General features: G+C 47.8%; 1 protein-coding gene across 1 annotated transcript in view; it reads left to right on the top strand.

The window, feature by feature from the left end:
- The window catches only part of NRG2 (neuregulin 2), a 209,885-nt gene that overhangs the window by 31,822 nt on the left and 158,674 nt on the right, over nt 1–19,389 (top strand). The gene's annotated exons all lie outside the window — the stretch shown is intronic.

Genomic DNA, 19,389 nt, shown 5'->3' with positions numbered 1-19,389 from the left:
TCCCCAGCCAGCTGGGGAATGCTAGGAGTTGTAGGACTTTCTTCTGTCTAAACAGGCATAGGATAATGCCCTAAATGGCTTGTATTAGTTCTTGGCTTTTGACACAGGTCATTCCCCCCACAATTTATAATAATCAGTTAAGATTTCTTTTGTTAATTCAGGCTCTTTCTTTCCTATTTATTCTCTTTTCATTCTCCCCCCTTTCCTGTGCAAAACATGTATTTAGACATTCAGCAAAAGAATCATAGAATCATAGAATAATAGGGTTGGAAGGGGCCTACAAGGCCATCGAGTCCAACCCCCTGCACAATGCAGGAATCCAAGTCAGAGCATCCCTGACAAATGGCTGTCCAGCCTCGTCTTGAAGGCCTCCAGTGTGGAGAAAAGTGCAAAAGAAAGCACTGGCCTGGACGTATGAGGCTTCAGACAGGCAGTAGGTTCTTTGGCCCTTGCCTCGCCTCCTTAAAACAGTTCTGCATGGGAAAAGTCCTGGGGCACAACATTTCTTGCGGCTTCCTGTTAGATCTCTACCGGTGCGATCCTATCGAGATAGGCGGCTGCCTCTGAACTTGGAGGCGACCACCTATCCAAAGCAGAGCAGGAGAAGCACAGAGGGGATCTTTCCCTCCGTGCTTCTCCTGCCCTGCTTTTTTGGCATAGGATGTGTAGTACAGGCAGCTATGCCCTCCCCGCCCTGGAACACCCCCAGCCATGCCCTTTTCCGGCCTCTCCACGCTCCTCTTTTGATCGCAGAGGACGGGCTGTTCCGCGCTGCCTCTGAGGCAGCGCAGAAGTGAGGGGAGATGGGTTCTCTGGGAACCAACCTCGGAGTGCGGGCTCCAAGGTCGGTTCCTGGAAAACAGCATATCCTATGGCCATCTAGCCGCTGTCTAGCGGCCATAGGATTGCTCCCTTGATGGTTCAGTTATTGCCAACATATCTGAAAATGAAGGAGATTGTCCAGTTGAAGTGGCTTCCTGAATGTGGAGCAACCTGCATAGTAAAACAGTTAGCTTTCCCTGCTGTCATATGTAATAACAGTAATCCTAGGCTTGAAATCGGCTTTCTCAGTCATATGCTGGGAGTGTTGCTTTTCAAGCACAGGTTATAAACTAAATTTGGCAGGGGGCCATAAATCTCTTTCTTGCAGTGAGACAGAGAGGCGTCTGGTGTCAGGCTGACACAAACCATTTGACTGGAAACTGAGTCTCCCCTCAAGAGGCTTCTAGTGGGCAGATCCTTGTGGCTGCATTAAAGGACACAGGCAGGCTGATAACAGGTCTTGTTAATGTTTATCGGGACTCAATTTCCCTTTGTATCTCTCCTCGGCTGGATTTGGTTATTCTCCCACTGAGAGCCATGGGCATGTCAGCAAGTTCAAGCTTGTATGGAGCATGAGGTCTTTACAGGCCTTTGGACTGTGAAGCTGGCTGCGGAGATCCTCCCGGAGCAGCAGCGGCCTGCTTTGGCAGGCTCTTCATGTCGAAATCCTTTCCCTCCTGGAGCGAAGTGCTTCCAATGAATGGAAATCCCTTCTCCCACTGAAGGGATTTTGCATATACCATGCTTCTGATTTCAGAAGTTGTATTTTATAGTGTTAAGTGTTTTGTGTGTCTGTGTAGAAATGTCCTCTGACAAGCCAGAGGAGGGAAATAAAAACACACCTGCAGTTAGGACTGCAGTTTAGCCTATTACTGGGGGGAGGGGGGAGCAGGGAAAGTGGCCCAGTGCCAGGTGCCAACTAACCTGGGGCCACTGCTTTATTTCTGCTCTTCATCTCAAGTTGTCTAGTGTCACACCTGGGAACTTATATGGCTGGACTGTCCCAGTTCAAGAAGGCTGTGGTCTTTGGGACAGTCAAGGCAGAGCAGAAACACCCATCTCTGCCTGAGGGATAACAAGGAATCACATCTATTAATAGATAATTAGAATTGCAAATTGCAGAGTTATAGGACTGAATAGAACATAGGACTAAAACAACTCCCAACAGCCCCAGTCAGCATGGCCAGTGGTCAGGAATGCTGGGAGTTGTAGTCCAAAACATCTGGAGGGTACCAGGTCAGGAAAGGGTGGACTAGAATGGGCCACCTGGGGGAAATCTCCATTGCGATGGGTTTAGTTTGCTCTCCATTTTGCTGTGCTTTTTACTGGAGTCGAATCTGCTCCGTCTGAGGACACATGGGGGTTAAAAACCTGGATTCTCCCAAAGCCAACCTGGACAGGTCACACGGCGTTTACTGCAAACTGTTTGGGTGGCTACTGGGCAGAGTCTCATCCACATCATCATGCCATCACTTAGAGAGCCTGTTCCCTCCCTCCCATTCTTACCTTGTTCCTCCCCTTCTGCTTTCTCTAGCCAGTGTGTGTGTTAGCACCTCCACCCTCCCCAACCTATGTCTGACCCTCCCTACCCAATTTTAAAAATTTATTTCCCCTCTAAAACCTCAGTAGCACAATAGGGGCAGGACTAAATGTGCAGCAGCAACCCCTCACATTATCGCATTAGTGGGGACACTCCATCACTCCATCACTTTAGAAAGCCTGCTTTCAGTCTTCAACATCCCCCCCTTCTGTGCATGTTTACTCAGAAGTAAGAAATGAATCTCTCCTCTGCAGTGAAAGAGTTAAAGGCTAACTGTAGTAACTCACCCTAAAGCTCTCTTTCGCTTCTCCAGTGCTTTCTCAGATCGCGATTGTGCTTTTATGCTTCTTTGATGTTCTGTAGTTTCTCTGTTATGTAAAAAAAATCACCTCTCTGCTTTATTGCTTTATCTCAGTAGTGATCTTGCTTTCTCATTGCGAGCAGGGGGCAAGAGAAGGGGAGAAAGAAGGAGGTGGAAGCCGTAGGCAAAAGTTCACGCTTGTGGAAAAATGGGGTGGGAAACAATAACTCCACAGCAGATTGCTGGGATGTGGCGAAATTGGGATAGGGAACTAGAAATGGGGAACATTGCAACTCATAGAATCATAGAATAGTAGGGTTGGAAGGGGCCTACAAGACCATTGAGTCCAACCCCCTGCTCAATGGAGGAGGCCAAGTCAAAGCATCCCTGACAAGTGGCTGTCCAGCTTCATCTTGAATGCCTCCAGTGTGGGAGAGCCCACTACCTCCCTAGGTAATTGTTTCCATTGTCGTATTGCTCTAACAGTCAGGACGTTTTTCCTGATGTTCAGCCAGAATCTGGCTTCCTGTCACTTGAGCCCATTCTTCCGTGTCCTGCCCTCCGATTGAGAAGAGATCTTGGCCTTCGTCTCTGTGACAACCTTTCAAGTACTTGAAGAGAGCTATCGTATCTCCTCTCTGTCTTCTCTTCTCAAGGCTAAACATGCCCAGTTCTTTCAGTCTGTCTTCATAGGGCTTTGTTTCCAGTCCCCGATCATGTTTGTTGCCCTCCTCTGAACCCTCTCTAGTTTGTCTGCATCCTTCTTAAAGTGTGTTGCCCAGAACTGGACACAGTACTCCAGATGAGGCCTACCCAGTGCTGAGTAGAGGGGAACTAGTACTTCCTGGGATTTGGAAGCTATGCTTCTATTAATGCAGCCCAAAAGAGCATTTGCCTGTTTTGCAGCCACATCACATTGTTGGCTCATATTCAGCTTGTGATCGACAATTCCAAGATCCTTCTGGCTTGTCGTGTTGTTGAGCCACGTATCCCCCATCTTGTACCTGTGCATTTGGTTTCTTTTTCCTAGGTGCAGAACTTGGCATTGATCCCTATTAAATGTCATTCTGTTGTTTTCTGCCCAGTGCTCCAGCCTATCAAGATCACTTTGATTTTTGTTTCTGTCTTCCAAAGTATTAGCTATCCCGCCCAATTTTGTGTCATCTGCAAATTTGATCAGCATTCCCTGCACCACCTCCTCCAAGTCATAAATACAAATGTTGAAGAGCACTGGGCCCAGGACTGAGCCCTGCGGTACCCCACTTGTTACTTCTCCCCAGTTTGAGGAGATCCCATTGATAAGCACTCTTTGAGTCCGATTCTGTAGCCAACTGTGGATCCACCAGATCGTTGTTTCATCTAGCCCACTTAGAATTAGTTTGCTCATCAGGATATCATGGGGCACTTTGTCGAAATCTTTGCTGAAGTTGAGGTATATTATGTCTACAGCATTCCCACAGTCCACAAGGGAGGTTCCCTGATAAAAAAATGAGATCAGATTCGTGTGGCAGGATTTGTTCTTGACAAATCCATGTTGGTTTCGAGTCATCACAGCATTGTTTTCAAGGTGCTTACAGATGGATTGCTATATAATCTGCTCCAGAATTTTCCCAGGGATTGATGTCAGACTGACTGGTCTGTAGTTCTGAGGTGCCCCCTTTTTACCCTTTTTGAAGACAGGGACAACATTAGCCCTCCTCCAGTCATCTGGCACTTCGCCTGTCCTCCATGATTTCTCAAAGATAATAGACAGTGGCTCAGAGTTCTTCTGCCAGTTCCTTTATTGCTCTAGGGTGCAGTTCATCTGGCCCTGGAGATTTGAACTCCCTTCAGCCTGTACTTTGCCTTTGTCTGTGGGCTCATAGACTCTCGTTTGGGAGAAGACTGAGCCAAAGTAGGAATTGAGCACCCATGCCTTTTTTTTGGTCATCTGTTATCATTTTGCCATCTTTATTTAATAGCTGAACCACCATTTCTTTCCTCTGTCTTTTACTATGCACGTAGCTGAAGAAAGCCTTTTTGTTGCTTTTGGCACCCCTCGCTAACCTCAGCTCATTCTCAGCTTTAGCCTTCCTGACGCCATCCCTGCAATTCTGTGCTACCTGCCTGTACTCTTCCTTTGTTGCTTGGCCTTCTTTCCACTTCCTATATGTGTCCTTTTTTGTTTTCAGGTCATCTCTAAGCTTTTTGTGAAGCCACATTGGCTTCTTCTGTTGTCTTCAATCTTTTCTTCTTGTTGGAATGGTTTGTAATTGTGCCTTAAGAATTTCCTTTTTTAAAAACTCCCACCCATCTTGGACTCCTTTTCTTGTTAGAGTCGCTTGCCATGGAGCCTTACTGATAATTGTTCTGAGTTTGTTAAAATCAGCTTTGCTAAAATCCAGGGTACGCATTTGACTACACTCAGCTTTTCCTTCCTTTAGAACCAATAACTCAAGTACAACATGGTCGCTTTCCCCCAGAGTTCCTGTAACTGCTACTTTATCCACTAAGTCATCTCTGTTTAGGGATGGCAGAGAATTCTGCCACGGATTCCAGTGAGGCCAGATTCTAAAGAATTCGAAAGAATCCGCCCCCCTAGAATCCGTGGCGGAACGGCCTCCTGCCCCCCGCCCCCCCTACAGAATCCCCCCGGGATGGAACTTACCTGGGGTGGATGAGGTGGATTCGGTGGAGGCAGCAGTTCTGGCGGTGGCGGCTGGTCTCCTGGCCTACCGCGGCTGGGCTGCTGAGGCTGCCATTGGGTCCTTGCAGCTGTGATAGGCTACGTAAGTATTTATATAGCCTATCACGGCTAACCCTCCCCCCCAAAAAAAACAGCGTACACAAATGGCGGCGGCTACGGTGGCCGCCATTTGCGTTACCTATTTTTCACCGTTCTAGCCTACGTAAATATTTACGTATGCTATTACAGCGAAAAAAGGGGGCACGCAAATAGTGTAGTGGGCGCTATATGCGTTCCTTTTTTTCCCGCCGTTCTACGTAAATATTTATGTAGGCTATTACGGCGAAAAAAAAGGAATGCAAATAGCGCCCACTATGCTATTTGCGTTCCCCTTTTTTTTGCCGTAATAGCCTATGTAAATATTTACGCAGGATAAAATGGCGAAAAATAGGGAATGCAAATGGCTGCCGCCGTAGCCGCCGCCATTTGCGTACGCCATTTTGGGGGGGGTTGGGTTGCTGTGATAGGCTACGTAAATACTTACGTAGCCTATCACGGCAGCCTGGCTGGACGCAAATGGTGGCTGCTACAGTGGCTGCCATTTGCGTCCGCAGCAGCCCTGCTGCGGCTGGAAATCCGGCTGCGGATGGCCCTGGCCGGCTGCTCCGCAGAGCCGCTGTGGAGTGCAGCCGGCCAGGCAGGATTCCAGGGGCGAGGACTGGATCGCCTCCCCCACCACCGCGAAAAATTCCGCGAAAAGGTAAGTGACTTTTGGACATCCCTATCTCTGTTGGTTTGGATCAAGTCAAGGATCACCAGTCATCTATTTCGTTCCTCTACTTTCTGTAGGAGGAAGTTATCCGCCACACAAGTCAGGAATTTCCTGGAGGGGCCATGTTTTGCAGAATTTGTCTCCCCACAAATATTGGGGAAATTGAAGTCCCCCATTACTACTACAGCATGGCCCCTTGAAACATTGGCTATTTGCTTTTCAAAAGTTTCATTCTCATCTTCTCTTTGATTGGGTGGCTGATAGTAGACTCCGACCACCAGGTGCCTTTTATTCTCTTATTCTATGAGCCCCCTGGCAAAGGCGAAGTACAGGCTGAAGGGGCAGGATTGCAGCTTCAGATCAATAGGCATATGGTCAAGGAACACCTAATTACTTTGAATGAGTTCAAATCTCGAGGGCCAGATGAACTGCACCCTAGAGTAACAAAGGAACTGGCAGAAGAGCTCTCAGAGCCACTGTCTACTATCTTTGAGCAATCATGGAGGACGGGTGAAGTGCCAGATGACTGGAGGAGGGCTAATGTTGTCCCTATCTTCAAAAAGGGTAAAAAGGAGGAACCCGGGAACTACAGACCAGTCAGTCTGACATCAGTCCTGTGGTAAAAGTCCAAACTGGACTTGGAGGTCCGTGCCCAGCTGCCCTCCAATTAAGCTCTGGACACGTGGGTAAGATTCAACTTGAGTTTATTCGTGTACAACGAAGGCAGCCCTGTCAACCCAGAGGCAGCCGAGATCAACACTCACCAGTTACGTTTATAATCATAATGTGGCTAAATAAGTGACATCAGCCAAACTTAGTGCGCATGTCTGGTCATTATTAAGTGAGCTTTTACTGAATCACCACCCCCAGCTTCTTCTCTCAGTGCCCTATAACTTTTTGCAAGGACGATGATTCTTAGGTCTGGGAAGAGTTGCTGTGGAAACAAGATAACTTATCTCTACTGGCTAACAGTTTCTTCTGTACGAAAGAAAGACAACAGTTATAAGCTTTTGAGGAATCTACTACATCGGCACAAAAAAAAGCCGAGACAGCATGGCTTTGCCTTAGTTATTTTCCACAATCCCTGGGAAAATTCTGGAGCAGATTATCAAGCAATCCATCTTTAAGCACCTTGAAAACAAAGCAGTGATGACTCGAAACCAACATGGATTTGTCAAGAACAAATCCTGCCACACGAATCTGATCTCATTTTTTGATCAAGGAACCTCCCTTGTGTACTGTGGGAATGCTATGGACATCATATATCTCGACTTCAGCAAAGCTTTCAATAAAGTGCCCCATGATATCCTGAGGAGCAAACTAGCTCAAAGTGGGCTAGATGAAACAACTATGAGGTGGATCCACAGTTGGCTACAGAATCGGACTCAAAGAGTGCTTAGCAATGGGACCTTCTCAAGCTGGGGAGAGGTAATGAGTAGGGTACTGCAGGGCTCAGTCGTGGGCCCAGTGCTCTTCAACATTTTTATTAATGACTTGTAGGAGGAGGTGCAGGGAATGCTGATCAAATCTGCAGATATTGGGCGGGATAGCTAATACTTTGGAAGACAGAAACAAAAATCAAAGTGATTTTGATAGACTGGCGTACTGGGCAGAAAACAACAGAATGACATTTAATAGGGATCAATGCCAAGTTCTGCACCTAGGAAAAAGAAACCAAATGCACAGGTACAAGATGGGGGATACGTGGCTCAACAACACTACAAGCCAGAAGGATCTTGGAATTACAAATGGTATTTTGGGCTGCATTAATAGAAGCATAACTTCCAAATCCCAGGAAGTACTAGTTCCCCTCTACTCAGCACTGGTTAGGCCTCATCTGGACTACTGTGTCCAGTTCTGGGCACCGCACTTTAAGAAGGATGCAGACAAACTGGAGAGGGTTCAGAGGAGGGCAACAAAGATGATCAGGGGACTGGAAACAAAGCCCTATGAAGACAGACTGAAAGAACTGGGCATGTTTAGCCTTGAGAAGGGAAGAGTGAGGGGAGATACGATAGCGCTCTTCAAGTACTTGAAAGGTTGTCACAGAAAGGAAGGCCAGGATCTCTTCTCTATCATCCCAGAGTGCAGGACATGGAATAATGGGCTCAAGTTACAGGAAGCCAGATTCCGGCTGAACATGAGGAGAAACGTCCTGACTGTTAGAGCAATATGGCAATGGAACCAATTCCCTAGGGAGAGAGTCGGCTCTCCCACACTGGAGGCATTCAAGATGAGGCTGGACAGCCATCTGTCAGGGATGCTCTGACCTGGATTCCTGTATGGAGCAGGGGGTTGGACTCGATGGTCTTGTAGGCCCCTTCCAACCCTACTATTCTATGATTCTATGAAATAAGGACTGAATTAGAAAGAGCAGGAACTCTTTCTCTTTGGTGCTAGCTTTGGAGGTGGACACACTGATGCCCAGTTTTGGCTGAATTAAATCTTGGATTTCTCCATTGTTTTCTATGGCTAGCTCTCACTTTTGACCCTGGGACATGCTTAAAAATAAAAAGCAAAAAAGCTTCTCAGCATGAACCAGGAAATGAGGTATCCTGATAACGAGAAGCTTCTTTCTACCCATTTAGAAAAATCTATGTCTCTCCTCCTTTTCCAGCTGCTCCATTGCATTTCCCTCCCCCCTGGTGTTCTGTTTTTTCCTCCAAGTCAGTCAGTGTTCAACACCTACTGAGGGCCAATATGGACATAACTTCTCATTTTTACTCTTGGGTAGGTGCAGGGCAAGCCAGTCCTGATCAGTACTTTAGTGTGGAGGGTAGGAGGCCTTCACCCTGGAATACTCTTCACCCTGCTATGGGCCCAATCCAGATAGGGCTCCCAGCACCTGCAATTTCTGTTGCAAAATAGAGATCCATTTCCTTTATGGCTGGCTATTTTGCAATAGGAATTGCAGGTGTGTGTGGCAGGGAGGGGTGATCCGGATTAGGTCCATAGCAGGGGAAAAGGGTTAAAGGCACCCTACCTCCATGCTAGGGTCCTGATCTGGATCAGCCCCCTTGCATCTACTCTAGAGTTTCTGTTTATTAACTTTGAACCCTGCCACTGCTCCAAATTCTTTTAATTTTCATTAACATTTCAATTCCCTTTAAAGTAGGGATGGCGGAGAATTTCTCCCCGAAACTTCGGGGGGCCGAGCGCCAACGTGTTTGGCCCCCCGAACAAGTTTCGGGGAGAAATCCTCCGAACCCCCCCTGCCCCCCCCGGGACGGGACTTACCTTCACCGAATGTCCCTCCCGGTGGCGGGTCCGGCCGGCGGTTCGGCGGGTGTTCGAGCGGGGCGGGAGCGGCAGCCGGTCTTTTGACCAGCTCCCGCCGCCGCCATTGCAATCAAAGAAAAAAAAACAACGCCCCCTGATAGGCTACGTGACGATTCACGTAGCCTATCACGCTAGATTTGCAGTCAGCCATGATAGGCTACATCAATCGTCACGTAGCCTATCACGGGTGACTTAAAAAAAAAAAAAAGCGCGTACGGATAATGGCGGCCCCCATAGGGAGCCGCCATTCCCGTTCCTTATTTGGTTGCTGTAGTCTACATAAATGTTTACGCTATTTGCGTTGCCCTTATTTTCGCCGTAGTCTACGTAAACATTTACGTAGACTACAGCGACTAAATAAGGAACGCGAATGGTGGCTCCCTATGGGTGCTGCCATTAGTGTACGCGCTTTTTTTTTTTTTAAAGTCACCTGTGATAGGCTACGTGACGATTGACGTAGCCTATCATGGCTTACTTTGCAAATCTAGCCGTGATAGGCTACGTGAATCGTCACGTAGCCTATCAGGGGGCGTTGTTTTTTTTTTTTAAACTTTCGCGTTCGCGGCCGGGCGAGGCAGGAAGCCTCCTCCCCGGCCTGAATTTCGGCCGGGGCGAGGCAGGAAGCCTCCCCCCCGGCCTGAATTTCGGCCGGGGCGAGGTGGGAAGCCTCCCCCCCCCGGCCTGAACTTCACGGGGGGAGCAGCGAAGCGCCTCCCCCCCACCGCGAACGTCCTTCGACGACAGGTAAGGGACTTTCGTCCACCCCTACTTTAAAGGTCCTTCCAACTAGGGATGTCAGAGAATTCCGCCATGGATCTCAGTGAGGCCAAATGCCAGTGCATTCCGCCCCCTGAAATCCGGGGTGGAACAAAGCCCACCCCCACCCTGCGAAATGGGCCTGGAACAGAGCACCTACCTGCTGCCGTCTGCCCTGCATTGCGAATGGCGGCCGCGTCTGCGGCCACCATTCGCTTCTTCCATATAGCCGTGATAGGCTACATAAAAACTTACATAGCCTATCATGGCTAACGCAGGGATGCCATTTGCGTCCCTGAGGAAGCCATGATAGGCTACGTAAGTATTTACGTAGCCTATCACGGCAAAACTAAGGGAACGCAAATGGTGGTGACTATGGCAGCTGCCATTTGCGTTCCCTTTTTTTTTGCAGTGATAGCCTATGTAAATATTTACTTAGGCTATTACGGCAAAAAAAAGAAAAAAGAAAGGCATAGTGCAAATGGCATAGTGTGGCATTTTATATCCTCATAAAATTCCGCTTTGTGGTAGGGATGTACGAAAATCACTTACCTTTCGCGGATTATGTTTATGGTTGGGGGGGAGGCATTCCGTCCCTCCCCCTGGAATCCTCGCTGGGGGGGGAGGCGCTCCGTTCCTCCCCCCCCGGAATCCTGGCCGGCTGGCTGTGCTCCGCAGGGATTCTGCGGAGCCGCCGGCCGGCTCCGCCAGCGGCCGGACATCCGGCCGCTGGCTAGCAGGGATGCAAATGGCGGCGGCTACGTAAATGTTTATGTAGACTAAGATGTGCCAAAATAAGGAACGCAAATGGCGGTGGCCATGGCCACCACCATTTGCATACGCGTGTTTGTTTTTTAAGTCAGCCGTGATAGGCTACGTAAACATTTACGTAGCCTATCACGGTTTTTTTTTTTTTAACCTAGCTGTGATAGGCTACGTAAATCTTTACGTAGCCTATCACGTGTTTTTTTTTTTTAAACTGGAAATGGTGGCCGCCGCCACCACCACCAGGAAGATCCACCCAAGGTAAGTCTTGTCCTGGGGGGGGGCGGGGGGGTCGCAGGCCGTTCCGCCACTGATTTCAGGGGGCCGAATGCGCTCGCATTCGGCCTCCCCGAGATCCGTGGCGGAATTTTCGTACATCCCTACTTTGTGGTCATTAGGCGCATAAACCTCTAAAATCTATGTTGATACACCATTCAGTTTAATTTTAACTCTCACAAAACGACCTTGTTCATCTGACAATACCAATTCCGGTCCCAAATGTGGCTTAATATATAAAACTACACCATTTTCCTTTTTTTGGCTTGCAGTTATAAACTCTTCACCTAATTTTTTATTAATTAAATATTTGGTATCTTCTTTCTTAATATGAGTTTCTTGTAAGCATATTATATCTTGTTTCAATTTTTGTGAATAGTAAAATATTTTCTTTCTCTTCTGAGGAGCATTCGCCCCATTAATGTTCCAAGTTAAAAATTTATAATCAATTTTTTAGAAAATATAAGATTAAGGTACTTTCTTAATTTCCACCCGTTGCACCCTGAGTGCTGTCCTCTTCTTGTACATCAGGTTGTAGGTCTGTCCACTCTTTTCCATAAGTTCAAAGGAACTGTCTTGCTTTTTGAACTAAAAAATATCTACGTAGCCTATCACGGCTAAAGACACGGACACAAATGGCGGTGGCTACAGCGGCCGCCATTGCGTTCCTTCCTATTGCTGTGATAGGCTACGTATATATATACGTAGTCTATCACGGCTAAAGACACGGATGCAAATGGCGGCAGCTACGCCATTTGTGTCCCTGCCCTGAGCCGAGATAGGCTACATAGATACTTACATAGCCTATCACGGCTTGCCAGGGACGCAAATGGTGGCTGGCGTAGTGGCCCCCATTTGAGTTCACAGCCCGGCAGCGGCTGGAGCCGCCGGAGCTGCCTCTGCTGGAGCCGCAGCCAGGTAGGCTCTGTTTTGTGGGGCTTTTGCGGGGTGGTGGGGCGGGTTGCTCTGTTCCACCACGGATTCCGGGGGGCTGAATTCTCTGGGATCTGTGGTGGAATTCTCTCACATCCCTACAAAGAGGCTGTGAAAGGGCAGGTGGGGTTTTGGCACAGCACTAATTTAAACCAAACTAGATTTAAACCAAAACAGTATATTTTGGGCTGTGGACTAACTTCTCAGAGAAATGAAATTTGACTCGCAGTATGTTTAAGCAACTAAAGATAAGCATTGTATTCCAAACCAGGCAACTGTGAACTATGGAGACATTGCTTAACAGTCTGAATTCTTGCCGAATGGCTAAGCCAGCAGCTATTAGCAAGGATGGTAAAGCATGAACACTGTGCTGAAGATGTCCCTAAACTGTAGACCACTAGAAGCTGGAAGTGCATGACAGAGGATGGAATGCTCCTTTACTGCACTTGAACATTCCCTTTTCCCTTTTCAATTGTGTCAGAGGTGACACAATTGAAGACAGGGATCACCAGGACACAGGTTATACCAGGGGTGGGGAACCCCTTGCCCTCAGGTCAGATATGGTCTGTGCGGCCTCCTCATTTGGCTTGCTGGCCTCTCTTTCTAAGCCCCACCCCTTCTCCCTTGCCCAGCCTCTCATTGGCCCCCTTCCCCCCCGCTCAGCTGTTTCCCACCAGTAAGCTCAGCAATGTGTACTGGAGGAGGGATGCTTAAAACCCTCCACACTGTTTGGCTCATGAGAAACAACTGAGCTGCAGAGTCCTACTGCTGAGCACCATCTTTGCAGCCTCCTTTTCTCTGCTGCTGAGCTGTTTCCCACCAATTAGCTAAGCAGCATTGGGGGGGGGAATCACTGAGGAGGGGAGGTTTAAACTTTCTTGCCCTGTGAATTCCCCCCACCCACTGCCCGCTGTTCAGGTGATTGGCAGGAAACAGCCCTGCTCCAGCCCTCTTTACTCTGCTGCTCAGCTATTTCCCACCAATCAACTGATCAATATGAGGGGGAAGAGAATGCAGTTAAGACCTTTCCTCCCTGTGATCCCCCCCCCACGCACCCCTGTTCTGCTCAGCTGATTGAAGCTCTACAGATTTCAGCGATACTTACTCCCAGATAACTGTGCATAGAATTGCTGCCTAAGGCTATTGTTATGTTTTTAGGTGATGTCTCCAGGACAACCAGTTTTAGGAACTGAGAGCCATAGTCTGGAATTAAACTGTGAAACTACATCAACTGTTCAAACTACCCACATATTGGCAGAAGATCAATTACATGTTTTTCACCGCCTTGCCTGCTGGGCAGGCTTAAGTACAGAGTTCTGATGGGATTCCTTGTAGTTCTGTTTTGGTTTAATTATCTAAATCATGATGAACTAAAGAAGTCTGTGGTCGCTGTTGGTGTGTGAAGTCTCCTGCAGCTCTAATGCAGAGTGTGAGCCCCTCTGTTGTCGTTGGCTGAGCAGCAGTGAGGTTGCAGACAGGCTGAACAGCAGAGGGGCCTGGAGCCTGATGTTGCAGCTGCTGAAGGGAAGTCGTGGAGTCAGTCACGGGCTGACAGACACAGCCTGAAAACACTGGGAGGAGCCTTTCTTCAGGAACAGCCCTGCAGGGGAAAGAGCAAATGAAATAGGTTTCTCAGGAAGGATGGGCAGAGAAAGAAGGAGGGCTAATTAAGGAAGAAGTAGCGGCCAGGTGAAGCAGGGGTCTCAGGAAAGCAGGCGTGGAAGGGAGAGTTCTTCAGCTGGAACGAAACATCTAAGGGGAGCGATTGCTCTCATCATCTTCAATTGTGCCCTTGGGTTTCTAACTAATATCTAATGGTGCTTCATAGATGGGGCGGGTGGTGAGTTGCTGATGTCAGCATTGCTTACCAGTTTTTCTATGGGGAGGAAATGATGACATGATATTTTGTCTCTTTTATTATAGTTTTGCCCATCTCTTCCTCCAATGAGCTCAAGGCAGAATTCATGGCTTATCCCATTTCATCCCCCAAGCAAGCTATGAGGTATGTTAGGTGAGAGCCAGCTAATGGCCAACACACGCCTACCAAGCTTCATGGCCTAGCAGGGATTTGAACCCAGCTCTCCCCCATCCAAGGCCGTCGCCTACCCACAACACCACAGTGGCTTCTTTTTTTCTTTGAAAGCCACTCTGCAGAGTCCTTGTGGCACTGCCTATTATGATACCTATTTTGTACAGAGTGTTCAGCATTTGCTGTAGTGCTGGCCCAGAAACAATCCAAGAGCTACCATAATTTCTTTCTTGCAGTCTTCCTTCTCTCCCTGAAAACTTTAAAGCCATAAAACCATTTGCCCTGAATTGTTCACCATTGTTTACTGCATGCAAGAGTATATTTTGCTACGTCCATTGCTCAAGGCATTCCTTTTGGACTCTGCGGGTAGAGAAATGACCCAGGTTGGCCCTGGGGTGAGGTGTTGCTTCAGGTCATTTGGCCCAGCTAACACGGCCAGGCCCAGCATTCAACAGCATTACACATGGACCTTAACTTCTGGCATCACCTGCTTTTGGGAGCTGCTCCAACTTTTTGCTTAAAATTCTAATTGCACCTGTAGATCAGCCAAGCCGTGTGCTGACTCTTCCTGTGTATTTTTTATTGATGTACCTGTGCTGGCGCCAGGCTGTCCCTGTTCCATTAGGCTTAGCTGGCTCCTCCAGGAACCCAGCTTGGGAGACATGGAACGTAATGAAATGCCCAAGGGACTCTGCAAGCAGGGTTGTTTGGGGAGGTGGGGTTGCCTGTTGTGGGAGGCTCTGTTGTATGCTGGAGAAAAGAAGGAAAGCGAGACATGGGCAGGAGTGGGAGAGAAAATGCTTGTAGTGTCTTTCTGCATGTATTTTAGTGGTGGGAATAACTTTCCATCTCCCTTGACATCCCTCTGATTGTCACACATTAAGTGCAAAACAGCGTACGCATGAAGTATACGCTCTTTGTTAAGTCGCACTTCCCTTCACCCAGAAGACCCCTGACTTCTAGGTATCCTAGAAAATGTGTGGTATCAAAGAAAAATGTGTTCTTTGCACTTCTGCAGAATTTCTCTTGTGCAGCAAGAGTCCCTTTCTGGCATTTAATTACCTTTCCTGAAATGACAGAAGAAATGTGCCTTATTTACTTCAGTTTCTCTCTCCTCCATTTCCACTCATTTAAGAAAAGATTAATTGGAATTTGAGATGTATCTTACTTCTTGGGGACAACGAGAGGATCACAGACCTGCCCTTCAGCTCCTCCCCTGTCAACAGGGCAAGGGGATAACAAGTTTTCCATACAAATGGGGAGCTGAGAGCAGGATCTGAAGCCAGGTTTCCCGGGCCCAAACTGATATTCTAGTCCAGAGCCCCCAAGCTTTTTCGATCTGTGGGCACATTTGGAATTTGAGAAACTGCTGTGGGCACCACCACAAAATGGCTCCCAAGGAGGATGTGGCCATAATGGACCTGGCCAGTCAAAAGACAAGTCATTCACCCAAGAAACAGTACAAACAGAGGAAGGGCCTGAACGCCAACACCAATCCACACATTTGACCCCACAAAAGCACAACAAAATACCCATTTAAAGTTGCAGCCCTATGCATGCTTACGTGGAACTCAGTGAGGTTTACTTCTGAGTTGGCCTACATAGGATTGCTCTGCTCATCCTACACACACACACACACACACACACACACTCACTCTCCCAGCCCCAAAGGAAAGGAAAATGCCCTAGCCCGAAAAGGAAAGAAAACATTTTTCCTACCTTGACCCCAGGCGCAGCCACTGTGTGATCCACCTGGTGCTCCTGCCTCCTCCTCGGCTGTTAGAGCCACCGCCTGGGAAAGTGCTGTGTGTGTGTGTGTGTGTGTGTGTGTGTGTGTAGAACAAGAGAAGGGTCTGGGAAGGGAGAGAAGAAGAGGAGGGCTGGGAGGAGGAAGAAATAGTGAGAGAAAGGGATGAGAGGGAGAGAAAGAGCGAGGCTAGAAGATGGAGGGAGAAACTGAGGTGAAGAGGTGTGTGGGAGAGAGATGCGGAGGCTAGAGGCTGGGTGGGAGGGGTGGGCAATAGCAAGGCAAAGGAATAGAGGGGAGACAAAGAGCAAGGTGGGAGGCTAAGAGGAGGAGAGAAATAGCAAGGAAAAGAGGGGTGTGTGTGGAAGAGAAAGAGCGAGGCTGGGAGGGAGGGGAAAGCACAAGGCAAAGTGGTAATGGGGTGAGAAAAAGCCAGGAACGTGGTTGTGGGTGAGAGAAACAGCAAGGCTAGAAGCTGGGAGTGGAGAGAGAGGGAGAGAAAGAAAAGGAGAAAGGTCTGTGTGGGTGAAGATGGTTGAGCGGGGCCAGGAAGCAACTCTTTCCTTCTCTTCCTGCCTGCTGAAGAGCTGATCAGTGGCAGGTTCAGGAACAGGAAGGAGAACCAGATGCCCTAACATTTTCTGAGTTTTTTTTTTAAAAATAAAAATACATTTTTGAAGGTGGCAGGCAGTGGAGAGCTGTCTGGGTGTTGCTGGAGGGGCAGGGAGATCCTTTTGGGAGAAGGTGCTTCTTCATGTATCCTGGATTCAGGACTTTAGGGTTTATAGGTCAAAACCAGCACCTTGAACTTGTCTTGGAAATTAATTGGTAACCAATACATTTATTGGGGAACTGGTACTCTGTGGCCTAACTGTGCTTAAAGTCAGGCTGTGGACCTTTATATGAAAGTTTATATAAAATATTTTGTGACAAGGGGAAAGCAACACATTCTTAGTTTTATGGAAAGATTGGGCGGGTTCGACGTTATGCTAAGCCACCCTGCGAATAAGTCCCCATGCTGAACAACCCATGGTGCTCATGACAGACTATTGTCATGAGAGGCAATGGGGCTTGCCATGGCTTGTTCTTCCACTCGTTCCCCCTCAGTCCTCCCACCAGCTCCAGCCTGTATCCCAGGTGCCTTTGTGGCAGAACTCATTGCCTCGGTCCCTTCGTCAACACCCTTTCTGCAATTGTTCTGCTGGGGTTGCCAGTTACTGAGGGACCCCCCCCCCCAGGTCAGCTCACCAAATGGAATTAATTTTCTGAGTCTTTATCAACTTGGTAATGTGTTTGCCAGTTTATTTTTTATTTTTTATTATTTTTCAGGGGCTTTTGCTGTAGTGCATGTCTGCTTCTCCATATTTAGCCAAGCATCCCCCATATTCCCCTCTTCCACTTCAGTGCTTACATTACTAGCTAGCAAACACCTTAAAAAAAGGCTGCTGCTCATTACTCCAAAGTAAACACACCCACTCAAAAGTAAGAACACCTCCTGGTAAAGAGCCTTCCCTCGAACTGCTTTCAGCTACCCACTCCCCTTCCTGCTTGTCCTCTCCCTCCGTTGCTAGCTGTCACATCTTGATATGGGTTACAGAGGAGTGAGCTGGATCAGGAAACATGCACTAATGTCATAGCAAAGCAGTAATACGGAGGGGAAAATTGCAGAAATGTTAAGGCAGCTGTAATGCACTCTTGTGTACTTGCGCAAGACTGAAAAAAAGTTGCGAATGCATTCAAGGCACTCTTCAGTGTCCTCACTCCGCAACTTTTAGGGGCGTGGGGTGGAGGGCGCTGAGAAGTGATGAGGGTGGTGGCAGAATAAGCGAGATCACAAGGAGCTGCAGGGTTTTTGCCACTGGCCTGGCCAGGTGGCTCTCTAGCTGTTCCCAGCAACCCAAGGTAAAAATCATCCTGCTGGGTTTCGATGACACAACAAGCCACCATGGGTATGAACAACCCTAAAACAAGCCAATGGTTCTCAGGGTGGTTTGTTCATGAAAAATAAGCCACCTGGCAGAAACCATTTACACAACAAGACAACCCACCATGGCTGATCACCCATGGTGGGTTGTCTTGTGGTGTGAACCAGGTCTTCATTTGCTAACATGAGCATTGTTATTGGTGGGCGCACCAGGGCACAAGCCCTGAATCTTTTGAGCAGTGCCTAAAATCTTTTGAGCAGCCATCTTTTGAGCTGACATCATGCCTTAGTACAAGCCTGCTTCTCCTCTCTGAGCTCAGTAGCTTTACAGTAACTAGGACACTTTAGGACGCACTCCATTAAGAGACCAGTAGGGGGTGTAGCATGAAGGCAGCAGTCTTTTAAACTATAGGAGACACTGTTACCTTTCTTTCCACAGTCTTCTCATTGTTATCCCGTCCCTAACTTTCTACTCTTACGTGCGCACTGCTCGTCGAAGCTTCCTTGCAATAAAAGTTTGAAGAGGGAGGGGGAAGGGCAGGAAGTTCATTTCACACAGCACTTGGTTTTACTGCCCCAAACTGGAACTTTCAGCTTCTACAGAAGCTCATTGACTTAGCAGAGGATTTAATTAGCCTCCACAAACTTCTCTTTCCCCCTCAGCCCTTTACCTTTTCCTACATAGCTGCGGGCAAGAGATTATACCTAAAGGAAGGTTAGGACTATGTGACTTCATGTTCTAGGCAGTGCTGGGGTCTGGGGAAGCTGTGTGTAGAGTGCCTCATGGCACTGCCAGGAAGCACGTGTCTTTTAAATATGTATTATAGTGTTTTAAAAAACAAGGAAAACCCCTCAGCCACCTCAGCTCATAAAGTTAATTAAGGGATGTACAACCCTCCCACCCCTCCCAAATTCCTTTGAAGTGCTATCCCTATGAAAGAAGTTACTTGGCATGGATAATTCTCTCCCCCCTCCATTTCCAGTCATCATTAACAGGTGGGTTGTTTTTGAGTGTGTGTGCATGTGAGTGTAAAGATAAATACTGCTCACTTATGCAATCCTGTGTATGTCTACTCAGAAATAAGTCCCATTATGTTCAACTGGGCTTAGTCCCAGGAAAGCGTACATAGGATTGCTGCCCAAGTTACTTTTGTGCAGAGGTCTACAGCCTGCTGCTCTGCATGTTTACTTAGAAATAAATCTTGAGTTGTGAGCATGGTACTTCAGGCTTAATCATCTGCCCATCCCATCCCATTCCACTCCACTGACATGGCTACCCTCTCAGCCCAATCCAGTTCATGTTTTGTCATTTGCGTTTTTTCTTTTTGCATGCACTCTAGCTTTAGTGGTGAGGGAAAGGTACTTGGTACATGCTCAGAGGTACTTTCTCCATAACTTAGCACTAGTATTGAAAACAAATCCTTTGGTTGAACTCTGGTGAAGTCCTCACAGAAATTAAGTTTTGGGGAGAAGACAGTGAGAGCTTGCACATAAAGAGAAGGAGGCAGGGGAGAGTTGCAAAAACAAACATCTGTTTTTATGAAGTGTTGCTGGAGGAAAGAAAAACGAGAAGGGGTTGT

Source organism: Heloderma suspectum, chromosome 4, assembly GCF_057233095.1.
Source record: "Heloderma suspectum isolate Gila_16-S chromosome 4, 16-S_ref, whole genome shotgun sequence".
NCBI lineage: Eukaryota > Metazoa > Chordata > Lepidosauria > Squamata > Helodermatidae > Heloderma > Heloderma suspectum.
The sequence above is the reverse complement of the archived record's forward strand: the minus strand, read 5'-3'. Positions and strand labels throughout refer to the sequence as shown.